Source organism: Telmatherina bonti, assembly GCF_933228915.1.
Source record: "Telmatherina bonti genome assembly, chromosome: 14".
In the NCBI taxonomy this organism is placed as follows: Eukaryota; Metazoa; Chordata; class Actinopteri; order Atheriniformes; family Telmatherinidae; genus Telmatherina; species Telmatherina bonti.
The window spans coordinates 22092311-22104865 of record NC_136612.1 but is presented as its reverse complement, the minus strand read 5'-3'; positions in this window follow the sequence as shown (position 1 = coordinate 22104865).

Sequence of the window (12555 nt, the reverse complement as noted above, 5' to 3'; positions counted from 1 at the left end):
TCCTCTGCAAAGCATCAGAAATGGATAAGCAATGAGTCCTTGTTGCATCCTGCTGCCAACGACAAAGAGCTTTGACCAGCTGCGTTTTTGATTGTTGACTTTTTCAAAAAGCAAAGCTTAATTTTGGCCACTGCACACCTCACCTCAACGGGTGATTCACTCAGGCAGAGTGTGTCCACTGCCCATTGCCATGACTGTCTCTCAAGAAAATGAAAAGAACAGTTCTGTCATTTCCATTTTAATATGCAGAGTCTAAGATGCATGTTAAATGTGGCCGTCATGAAATGAACAAGTCTTTGTGACTTTTCTTGTGTGTGCTGAGTCTGTTTTAGCAGTGGCGGTCAGCACAGACCATGAAAGACCATGTCATCCCACGCTGGAGCTCAGATTTTTGTAGGATCAGTAGGCTCTGCTTATTGTCGGTGAAATATTTATTCATGGTAGACTTGACTGTTATTGTAGCTTTGCAAAAATAGAAGACAAAACATATGACAAGGAGTTGCTGTATCTCCAATGTGTCATTGATCTAATTATCACATTTCCATGATTAAAATGAGGAAATTTCTGCTACTAGTAGATAGTCCTCCTTTAACTATTAATGGTCCTTGATGACTTACTGTTAGCCATTATCCGGATGAATATAATGAATGTAACTCAACATGACTTTAACCCTTTAGCTTTCAGAGCCTGAGAAACGAAAGAGAGAGATATAGAGAGGAAGGACTAATCTGCTGTTCCTCCATTTGCTATGTCTGTTTTCGATCTGAAGTTTTTTGGGCCCATTATGCAGCAGTGAATTTGTTTTCAGGGCCACGGTGACACGTTTCAGCTCTGCTCATTCTGCTGCTGGCCAGTGGCGCTTCAGTAACATTTTACACCAAAACACAGGCGCATACATCAACCCTGTGTCAGGGATGCCTAGTAACAACCTATAAATGAGAACACACACACATACAAACACACATACATCGTGCTGTATGGCCCACAGACAGAGCACATTGAGATCAATGCACATTCATTCTGCAGACACTATGGGGCATCAGCCGGGCCCATTTATCTGCTGAGAATGGAGCCGTGCCAAAGGGCAGATTTCTGCCGAGACTCGGTCAGTTTTAGCAGGAATCTTTTTCTTTTTTCTTGTTTTGTTTCTGTAGGGCTCTAAATCCACTGGATGTAAAGTGAGCCTGTCACAACAGACTAACTCGTGCCTTCAAATTTTTGTTTAACACTCAAGCATCTGAAATGTTTTTTCTTTCATTTTTCCTAAACTAAAGCACATCTGGGAAAATGTATATGCAATGCAGCTAAAAATCAGTCATTGGTTACTTTTATTCATTCAAACAGTATGATCAATTTTATAATACATTTTTTAATTTTCAAGTTGGTTCAGAATCAAACCAACTAAAACCACACAGCATCCACTGATTTAAAAAAAAAAATTAATGCAAGCTTCATGAAACAACTAAAGCTAGGAATTTAGTCTTTATTTGTTCAAATTTTACAACAGTATGACAGAAAGCTTTCTACAATAGAGGTGCCAAAGTCTGGTACCTAGGATCTATTATCTTGCAACTTTTAGATGCATCTCTTCTTCAACACACTTGAACCAAATTGATGTCTTGTTTTAAGGCTTCTATAGAGCTGAATAACAAGCCGATGAAGAAATTTAACAATTGGAGTCCAGTGTGTTGGAGATTTATATGTAATGCATTTTGTTTTTTTTATTTTCTTGATGTTAGTTAAGAGCTTATCCAATAACGAAATAAACCTTTTAGGATATTTTAGATTATTTGATTGACTGACATCTGTTTGGTGTTATTGAACATATTATCAGAGTCTAGTGTTTGGTGTATTTGTTTTTATGGCTATCCATCCACCAACTTACAGGATGGTGAAGCTGTAGCAAAAACCTTAATTATTTTTGGAAATACTGTGTAAATTAAAAGAAATTTCCACAGTCTTTCTGATGTTTTTCTTCAAAGTAAATCTACTCCAACCTCTCCCCAGCTCACAGATATTGGTTGGTCCACTCTCAAATTCTGTTTCTTTCTTCCACACGAATCAATTTTCTCCAGAATCGCTAAGTAAATGAGGGAGTAGCGATTGCCATCTGTTCCCCAGCTCCTTCACTCCTCCCAAGCGCTTATGCCAAAAGCACTTGCTCAAAGTTAATGCTCAAGTGATCTCTGTACTTATTAACTGATTACCTTGAAGTCTTTCACATTATGTACATAGCGGGGTTATTACTCCATGTTTTGTCATCAGAAAATGGATGTACATGCCACTGAGAACCTTGAGGGGAAGCCAGTGGTCTTACATTATTTATTGGAGATGGATGGCAAAAAGGTCAATAACCAATAATCATTCAGCTACCTCCTTGCCCCGCCATTCCATCAAAGTCATGTTCAGCAAGATGTTACAATGAATGCAACGGCACTAAAATATGTGCTCTGATCTAATCAATAATGCTTAACGACCAAGTTTTGATTGTCATGAGAGCACAATTGCAAAATGTGGTTCTTCAAACTGGAGAGCTTGTGCCAGATCACTGTTGCCATGACATTCACCTCACGTGTTAACCCCATCCAGTGTTTCACCCATGTTAATGTGACATTTGTGTGGGAACCAGCACTTCATTTCCACGGCCAGCAGGGATCGAGACAGACATGCAGGAAAACCAAAGCATCACATGCAGGTGTTCCTGCATCTCCCACGTGAGGTCCTCTGGGAGAGAGGAGGAGGAGGACTGTGAGGGTTTGTTTTTTTTTGCCGAGAAATATTCCCCATTATAAAGTAAAACTTGAGATCCATATTTTCTCTGAGCCTGATATTAAAATGATAACCAAACATAAATCAATCAGAAGGGAAAATTGTATTTTCTCGGTCACACATCCTGCTCGGCTCCGTTTTCACTCTATATCTCTCTGTTCCAGCTCAGCTCTATGGTGTGTGAATGTGTAGTGCACAATCGTGACAGTGCACAAGTATGTGTGCAAATAAAATTTGTCTTAGAAGCTTTAAACAGTGTTTGTGCCATATGACCTGCAATGTATCAAATCAAATATGAATTTATAGTCAATCATGATGAGTATAACTACATCCAGCACAGTATTATAATGATATATTCATGAATGTACTAATGAAGCTTTTAGCATTTTTGTTATTTTATCCATGAGTTTTCTACAAACTGACTTTTTTGAGCAGTCTTTTATCTCTCTTCATGGCAGTGTTTCAAAACTGTGTTTTTCGATTGTATATGAGTGATTACAGGCTTGCCTAATTCAGTGTTTTCATCCTAATGAATGTATTGACCATATAAAGGGTATGTATTACTGTGCTGTGAGAAAGTATAAAGAGAAGTATTGGCTAATATTTTTGAATAAAGAAATAAAGAAGTGTTTTGTCTAAAAGTTGAGATACAGAGCTGCTGGTGAACTGTCTTTTTGTCAGCAAACAAAAGATCCCCTTGGCATCAAAATAAAGCTTTCTATAACCATAATTAACGATAAAGATTGTACTACTAGGACTGCATTATATCAGGAATACATGTGATATGCTATTACACTGATGAAATATACAATGACATGAATTGCAATAAATAAAATTCAATGCCACAGATTTTTTTCTCATAGAGCAAAAAACTGATGCACAGATATCTGTTAAATTTTATAACTTTTAGTAGGGTTGTTGTAGCCAACTGTAGATTTTTGTAACTCTTCTTCTTTATAAAAATCCCTCGGCCAGTTGGCAGCTTTTGCAGTAATTTGAAGCTATTTCTTCAACAACTTTTGATAAATCAGAGATTTGTTTTTTTAATTCAAGTGTGAAGCAGAGTTTATATTCATACACTGATGTGAAAGTAATATGAAAAACAGAATAACTTAGAGATCGGTAGAAAAGATGCTGTTTTCAGTACCTATGAACCAGTGTCTGCTGTCATCATTAATACCGCTGTCTGTTGGAAGACAGGGCTTGTGGCCACTCCACCAGATGGCGCAACTCACAAAATGACGGCTGGACTGGTCTATAGCCATGTGTGTTTGTAATGCATGTAGCAGCAGAGACTACAGTCACACATCTCAGTTGTGATCGTGATTTTAATGACAGTCTGAATGGCTTTTTTTTTTTTTTTTTTTATCCAGACCACAGCACTTACACTTTCACTTTATTTTATTTAGCTCTGATTACACAATAGCTTCAGAACTTATACATACACGCTAACAAGTGTAGCATCCATTTTTAACTCTGTACACACAGTGTGCTATACCTGACATCATATCTTCTTAGGCTTGGATATAATTACTGTTAGCAAGGCAACGAATCATGGCTGCCATACATTGCTAGAGTTCATTTGGCTCGTAGGTCACTCAGTTTGATGGGAGGTAACATGTTGCATGCAGGAGTTGCAATTTTAACTTGAATGCTAGAGGCGCTCGTCCAAGCAAAAGCATGAACACAGGATTGGAGGTAAACACTACAGTGGATAGTTTTGAGAGTTCCTCTTGGACTTTGTTTACAACATCTTTTTGATTTTTCCTTCCTGTTGCACAGTGATGAACACTCGTGCTTAAAAAGTTGGAAACAGATTGGTAAACTTTTGTTTAAGGAAATGCTTCTTAAATACTATTGGTCTGTTTTTGCTATTTCAGAGATGAAGTGCTGTGTACTGCCCATAACAGTGATCTCCAGTACCAAACATTTAGGTAGTGTTATGCTTCCTTTGTTTGCAACAAGTATGTACACAGACGCAGCAGAACTTTACCACGCACGCTTGCGTACACAGCAAGTATATCCCAGCCCTTATGGGCATGCGGGTCACTTCAGGGTTTTCACATTCAAGTGTCACATTGAAACGATAATGTAAACAACCACACAAACAAATCAGATTTGGGTAAAAAATTTGAGCAACAAGACCTCCAGCATGACCATAGTCATAGATGAAACGTGTTTCGTGTTTGCAAAGAGTTTTGACAAAAGTATCTGATATGTCTTGCTGAGTATTTATGTTTGTAGTGAGTCTTGTAATTAAAATAGTTTCAAATAGATGATATAAAATTCTTTTTAGCCATAAGGTCTCCTGCATCCACATTGGGTATGGTTACATGATCTTTTTTAATTCGGAATTAAATAATTTGGAATTAACATATTTCCTACAAGTTTACATGAAACGCGTCCTCACTTAATTCCTCTTTAGAGCGGCGAGTTGGGAAGGGTTCTGATTGGACAGAGTGTGCATGTGATGTGTACTGGAAATAAATAAAGTTCACGCCCTGCTTCTCATCTTTTCAGTCATAACTTGTAAAAACTATATAATAAATACCAGTTTCGCCACTATTTTATTATCATTTTGAAGTACCAGCTCAACACGAGCATACTACTACACCATTTGCAGCAACTGAGAAGGAGAAGAAACATAGACCACCGAACACAGGAGGCAAAACAACGCGCGTCATCGGAACAGGACAAGGTAACGAGCGTGCGCAGAACAACCGAAATTAACTTAGAGCAGAATTAAGGTTTACATGACAGAGGAATTAAATAGTTGGAATTAAAATGCGAATAAAACAGCCACTTACATCGAAATTAAATTTAATTCCAAACAGAAATGTGCATTAGGAATTAAGTGTTTACATGTTTTTTTTTTTTTTGGTTTTTTTTTTATCAGTTTAAAGCGGAATTAATTTTTATTTGGAATTAAACAGGAATTAAAACTCCCACGCAAAAGTAGCAATTAATTTCTGTTGTTACCTTCCACCATAGAAATTCCCACTCCACGTGCTCTACTCCTACAGCCATTAGCATACACACAAGCATCCAGAAACATCCATTTGATTATGCCACTGATACACACAAAGCATGAATACCCAGCAGCATTTGGAATTGCATTAGTTCACTTCCTTTAAATTTGTAAATAGGAACTACTATTTATCAGTTTTTGCATTTTGTGCATTTTGCGCAGGTTAATATGGCAATTAAGGTAAGTTTTCAAATGTGCAGCCCCACTACACAGAGAGCCATCAAAGAAAATAAAAGCAGATTCACATGTAACAACAAACTCTTTTTTTACATCAGTATAATTTGCAAATGCCAGAATTGTGTTTATAATCATTCAAGAACACATTTATGAACAATTCCTGAACTTTGCGAGTTTAATCTACAACATTTTAAGCATAAACAGCAGCTCAATCAGCAATGTGAACTATCCTGAAAGGTTGAGTTTAAATGGGGTTAAAAGTCATCAGGCACTTACTGAAACAAAATTTTCTTTATATTTACTGACACTGCAAACATTTATTGTTTCATTACTAAGTCAAGGCCCGGCAATGACATCGCACACCTCCTCAAAAAGTGAATAAGTCTGGATATCTGGATGAAAATGAATACTGGCCAATGCCAGTATCCCAACGAGCAGAAACTCTGATGCCCCCCCCCCCCAATCACATCTACAAGTGCAAGCAGTTAAATTGAAACGTATATTTACAATCTAACAAACTTCAACAGAAAGAACTTTCAACGAGCCAATCAACACTTTTATTTGTGGTAAAACTGATGAAAAAAATACTTGCCAAATAACACTTGCTTCTTTTACCCTCCACAGTCTTTCAGAGACTGGCATATGAACCTAAAGCATCAGAGTTTCTGCTTCTGCAGGACAACCAGCTACTGGTCTTATTCAATAATCCCAAATCACTCTAGATTATATGAGCTGAGGTCACTGTACTTTTCATCTCACAGTAATATAAAATGGGTTGATCTGATGAATGTCCTGTCAGCTTTGAGCTATGCCAAGCTTATGCCTCCTATCCTATGTTTGAGGATGAGAGTTGAACAGAGAGGAAAGGATGAAGAAATGAAGGCAGGGAGTGAAGATGATGGAAGGACAAAAAGAAATAAAGTGTGTGTCTGCACATGTGTGTGTTTACTGCTAAGTTATGGCAGTGTGTTGCTGCGGTAATAAAGATGGATGGGCATGTCTGGCGCTGCTGTAATGGCGTTGCAGCTTATTGTGAGTATGAGAACACACATGTGCATGTACGCACGTGCAGAGTTTTCTTTATTTATTCATTCATTTTCACCTCAGGCGGGTGCAAAATGACATTTTTAAATGTATGTCCAAGGTTTTCATTATGTCTCTTTGTCTATATTCAAAGCAAGAGCTATAAATCTTGCAATAAAGAAATGAGGGGAGAAATTTTTATACAAGTCATTTTTCTGGTTAATTCTGCTTCAGGTAAAGGCTTTTCAGCTTGAAAAGTCACTCACTCATACAGATAACATGTCTGTTTTAAGAGGCTAAATACTAAGAAAAGTGAATGAACAGCTGCACAATGTTATTCTATTTTACCCAAATTCCTGATATATATTCAAGCAGTCCTGTAGCTGTCACTGTACAGATTGAAACGGTTAATGAGAGCTGACTTCTAGTTGCTTCACTTTCAGGATCCTGCTTCTCTGCACGTAGCCTCTGTCACATTGTCACTGCTCACTGGGTCATTTAAGCACAAGCATTCTTAATGTTATTTGAAGCGCCTGCACGTTTCCTACAATGAGGGTTACCAGATGTTTGCAGTGAAATGGCCCATCAAGATGGCTGACTTTGTACAATCCCAAATGTAAAAACACTGTGCAAAATGTAAACATAAAAAAATTATTTGTATACATCATAAATCAATGTTTTATTCACCGTAGAACATAGAATAAATTAAAAGAAAGGAGCTCATTCTGAGATGTTAGCAATACTTGTTAAAGGAGCATTTCTTTTCCCTTTCACAACAGTCCATTAATGTCTGAGAAATGAGGAGACAATTTGTTGGACATTTGAAAGAGTAATTGTCCTACTCTTTTCTGACATTGAATTCTAGTAACTCAGCAAGTCTTGGCTTTTCTTTGTTGTATTTTGCATTTAATGAAATGTGTTTATTTGACAAAAGGTCTAGGCTGCAGACAGGCCAGCTCAGTACCGAAGTCTTCTATAACAAAGCCATACAGATGCAATATGTGGTTGAGCATTGTGTTACTGAAATGTCTAAAACCCTTTCTTCAATACATAGTATTCTGTCATTGATGGCATATTTCAAGATATAAGTTGCCAGTCCCTCAGACACTAATACACTGTGGGAAACTCTGGTCCTTAAGGACCACAGTCCTGCCAATGTTAGGAGTTTCCCTGCTCCAACACACCTCACACACATCAGACTTGATTGGCAAACTCTTGCAGAGCTTGACATCAAACTGCACGAGTCTGCTAATTACGAATTGAGTCGGGTCAGGTGTGTTGCAACAGGGAAACACCAAACACCTGTTTGAGGACAGAGTTGCCCACCTTTGCCCTAATATATCAGATATTTATGTTTTATTATTAGGGTTTAAAATGACAGTGATGATTTATTTGTTTTTGCTTTTTTCTTTTTGTCTTTTACACACAAATATTTCATCTCTTGATAATATTATGTACTGTAGACGATAAAAATGGGATAGGTCGGGTTGTTTTTACAGATTAATAAACCTCAAACCCTTTTACAGTTGAGAAACTCCACCTCCCTACCTTGTTGTTTTTTATTTGATAGATTGAATATACATGTATATACAGCCTAATAGATTATCTAGGATATAGCTAATGTAAAAAACACATAAAGCTCATCATCACCTAAAAAGTGCTTGGTTCCTATGGTAACATAAAGCAGACTGTAGCATCTGTTTTGTTTTCCTGTGACTGCAAAGCTTCTTTAGCGGCTGAATGTACATCAAGCTTATTTATTACACATGAGAATTGTTAGGATTTGTTCATTTAAAGCTGAGTTCTAGTCAGAAGCATTGATTTTAGGGTCATGCTGAAATCCATGCTGGATCAGAGGATTTGGATATAGATCAGTGAATGGGTTAGTGTCTTTAGTCACCCCAGCAAAATTGTATTGCGAGGAAATTTGATTATTAAAATTGCAACATTTGATCAATATCAAAATGTCAAAGCCTACAAAGATGCTTGAAATATCGATTGTCATTCAGTTTTTGACAATCTGACATTTATTAACATATTTCCTAATGATTGCTTTCAACTTGGTTACATTTTTAGACATCAGCATGGATTCAGAACATCTTGCTGATGACTTTGCTTCAGTCTAGGTTCAGAAAAACAATTAGTGGAGCAATGGCACTCATAAGGGAAAATTTAATCCTAAATTCTGAGCGTACTTGAGACCAGGTGGTGTATACAGCACAGGTTACCATGGTGGTCCAGCCAGGTTAAAAGACATCCATCTTCATAACTCTAAAAACTAACTTTAGCCTCAGCATAATCCATTTATCTCATTTCATCATACAGAACATAGGGATAACTAAATTAAATGTGGAATATGAAGCTGCTGCAGTAAAAACAGCTGCAGAAGTGTTGTAACCCTCCCATAATGTGCATAATGGAGCACATTTTCTTCAAACTTTTACAACCCAGAGTCTGAACAGAAGGTAAGTTCTCATAGTAGAGATTTCTGACATAAATTATTGATCCAAATAAAGTCCTTAACACATTTTATATGCCTGAGGAAAGTAATTTGCTCTTCCAGATTTTATTGGAAATAAAACTCTGCAAGGTTTGCGCTCTTTGAGATTAGCTTGACAGTATCAGTTGTATAAATTGAGAAATTATGTGTAGTTATCCTTGAGACAAGATCTCAAGGAGCTTTTATAGTGTTGAAATAATAATTAGTTAATAGGATATTAAGTTTATTTACAATGTGACGGAAATCAAAATATAACAATAACAATACAATAAAGCCACTCTGCTAAATCTAGTGTATGTATGTATATGTGTGTGTGTGTGTGTGTGTGTGTGTGTGTGTGTGTGTGTGTGTGTGTGTGTGTGTGTGTGTGTGTGTGTTACGTTTTGGAGCTAAGGGTTTGTGTTCCAGAGCATCTGTGGGTGTTTTTTGGTATTTTCTTCTCAAAGGCTGTTTTTATTGCAGAGATGTTAGATTGGATTACATTTTGTCTGTGATGTACAGTACGTATCTGTCATTGCTCCAGGTTCTTTCTCTGAAATACTCATCTTCTTTCTCATCTTCTCCACTGAGCAATAACCACTGTATTTTTGTCTACTTTCTACGCCTACTGTTTCATATAGAGAGAAAAAAAGTTTATTAAATAAAATGTAAAAGCAGAAGACAACTGTCTTCCACCTTGTGACTCAGATAATGAGATTTAAGTTATTCATATAGAAAAGTGCAAAGACAGATTTTCAGACACTTCTGCATATATCATCAAAATCAGTAATCTGCAAAATTACAGTTACAGTGGTATCACACTTGAGGTTCTCACTGCAGCAGGTGGGAAATAACGCCTTCAGAGCGACAAAATGACACTGCAGGTGATAAAGAATCTTTCATCAGAGGTTTATTATGTGTTCAGGGATAAAGTGACTGACAAGCGAACTATTTTATACCAAGCAGCATCATGAACAACTCACTACAGAACAAATTTAAAAAAGCAAATGGATAAATATGTATTAAGTAATAGAAAATAAGGTTGCATTTCAAGGCCTAATTTCCAGAAAAGCTGTCATTAAATATTAATATTATTTCAATATTTCAAGGGAGATTTTTTTTTAAATCTGAATTTCTGTTCTTTGTTTTCATATGAAAAGAAAAAAAAAGTCTTTAAAGCAAAAACTGCTTCGTCTTGCACAATCAGCGTTATGTCCGCTTCAGCATGCGGACCTTAGAAGCAAAGCATGACCCTGCCTTTGTAGCCATAACCTCCCTTTGTTCACAAGACATCAAGGTTTATAAAAACTTATTTTAAAATAAACTTAAGATGCTTTTAGTTGGAGTTTGAAAGTCCACAGATTTCCAACCCAGTCTGAAAGCAAAACATGAAAGAGTCAGAAAAAAATTAAAGAACAAAATCAAAGGTCATTAAAAGAAACTGTTAGAATATAATTAAAAACTGATTTTATTGTTATCAAATCATTCATTTATTATCCTAACCACTTAGTCCGATTCAGGGTCATGGGGAAGCTGGAGCCTATCCCAGCAGTCTTTGGGTGAAAGGCAGGGTACACCCTGGACAGCCAGGCCATCGCAGGACCACACAAAGACGAACAACCACTCATGCTCACACTCACACCCATGGGCAATTTAGAGTAACCAATCAACTTAACATGCATGTATTTTTGGACAGTGGGAGGAAGCCGGAATACCCGGAGAGAACCCATGCATACTCGGGGAGAACATGCAAACTCCACACAAAAAGGTCACTGTCCAAGCCCCGCCCCCAGCTGAGGACTGAACCAGTGACTTTCTTGCTGTGAGGCCACAGTGCTAACAACAATGCCACTGTGCAGCCCAGTATTAAATCTCTTAACTAAAATAATGATGTTTCTCTTCTCTTACAGTAAGTACTTCATATCTACTTGACATGTGTCCAGATATGGCAGCGGCCATTTTAGTGAAACCACTTAAACTACAGTGTCTCTGAATGGACAAACAGCTATGTGTGAAGCGAGAACTTTCTAAGCTTTTAAACGCCAGTACCAGGTTGCTTGATGGTTGCTAGAGGACCATTTGGGATAAATATGCCTAGAGGAAATATAGAAGAAGACAGAGAAGACAATACACATTTACACAATGTTAAAGTACTTGCTTGTAGTGCAGTCAGTGGTGCACCCTAGGCCACTGAATCCACTTGCAGATTAAAGCATCTTTATGTCTGGAAGAATTTTGGTTATTGGCGGTCACTATCCATTCACCGCATTTATCTATGTTGATCTTTATGTCAATAATTTACAACACTGTACCTTTAAACTACTGACTTCTGAATGTCACAGGTTTTTTTTCTGTGCCATTGTATCTGACATTTGGACAAAGGCACTAAACACAAGTGGAAGAGAAGATCAAGTACCCATGATGATTTACAAATTTTTGTTTTTTTCTTTAGTTGCTGTGTCTTTATGCAACACTCACTGTCTCCTCGCTGCTTTATAAATGAAAACTTTCTTGCTTAAGTTTGTGTGTCAAAAAGATGTTAAGATTAAGGACACATTGGCTTCTATTTATTCATACTTTTCTGCATCACTGGCTGCTGAGTCCAAACATTCTGTACACACAAACCAGACTGCTGACCTGATGCAGAAGCCAACCTTCTTTCGTCTTTAGCTTTATGAAAAGAAGAATAAGTTTCATTCATTCATTTTCTGAACCGCTAAATCCAATTCAGGGTTGCAGGGAAGCTGGAGCCTATCCCAGCTGGCTTTGGGCAACAGGTTGGGTACACCCTGGACAGCTCGCCCTAGTATATCAAAGAATTGTTTTGGGGGTTTTTTTGCACACCAACTCCAACAGAAGCACAAAGCATGGTTGATCCAACTCTGTGTTCAACAATTAAATAAATGCTCTTTTCATTCCTTCTTTTGATTCTTAAGCATATAATTTGTTTACATTTTTTAAAGGAGCCGGCTAGTTGTGCCCCAAGTTGTTAATTTTATGGACATGATTTTTTTTTTTTTTTAAATTAGTCTTCATAAAAGTTTGAAATGAGCATAGCCTGACCTTTCCTCAAGATGAC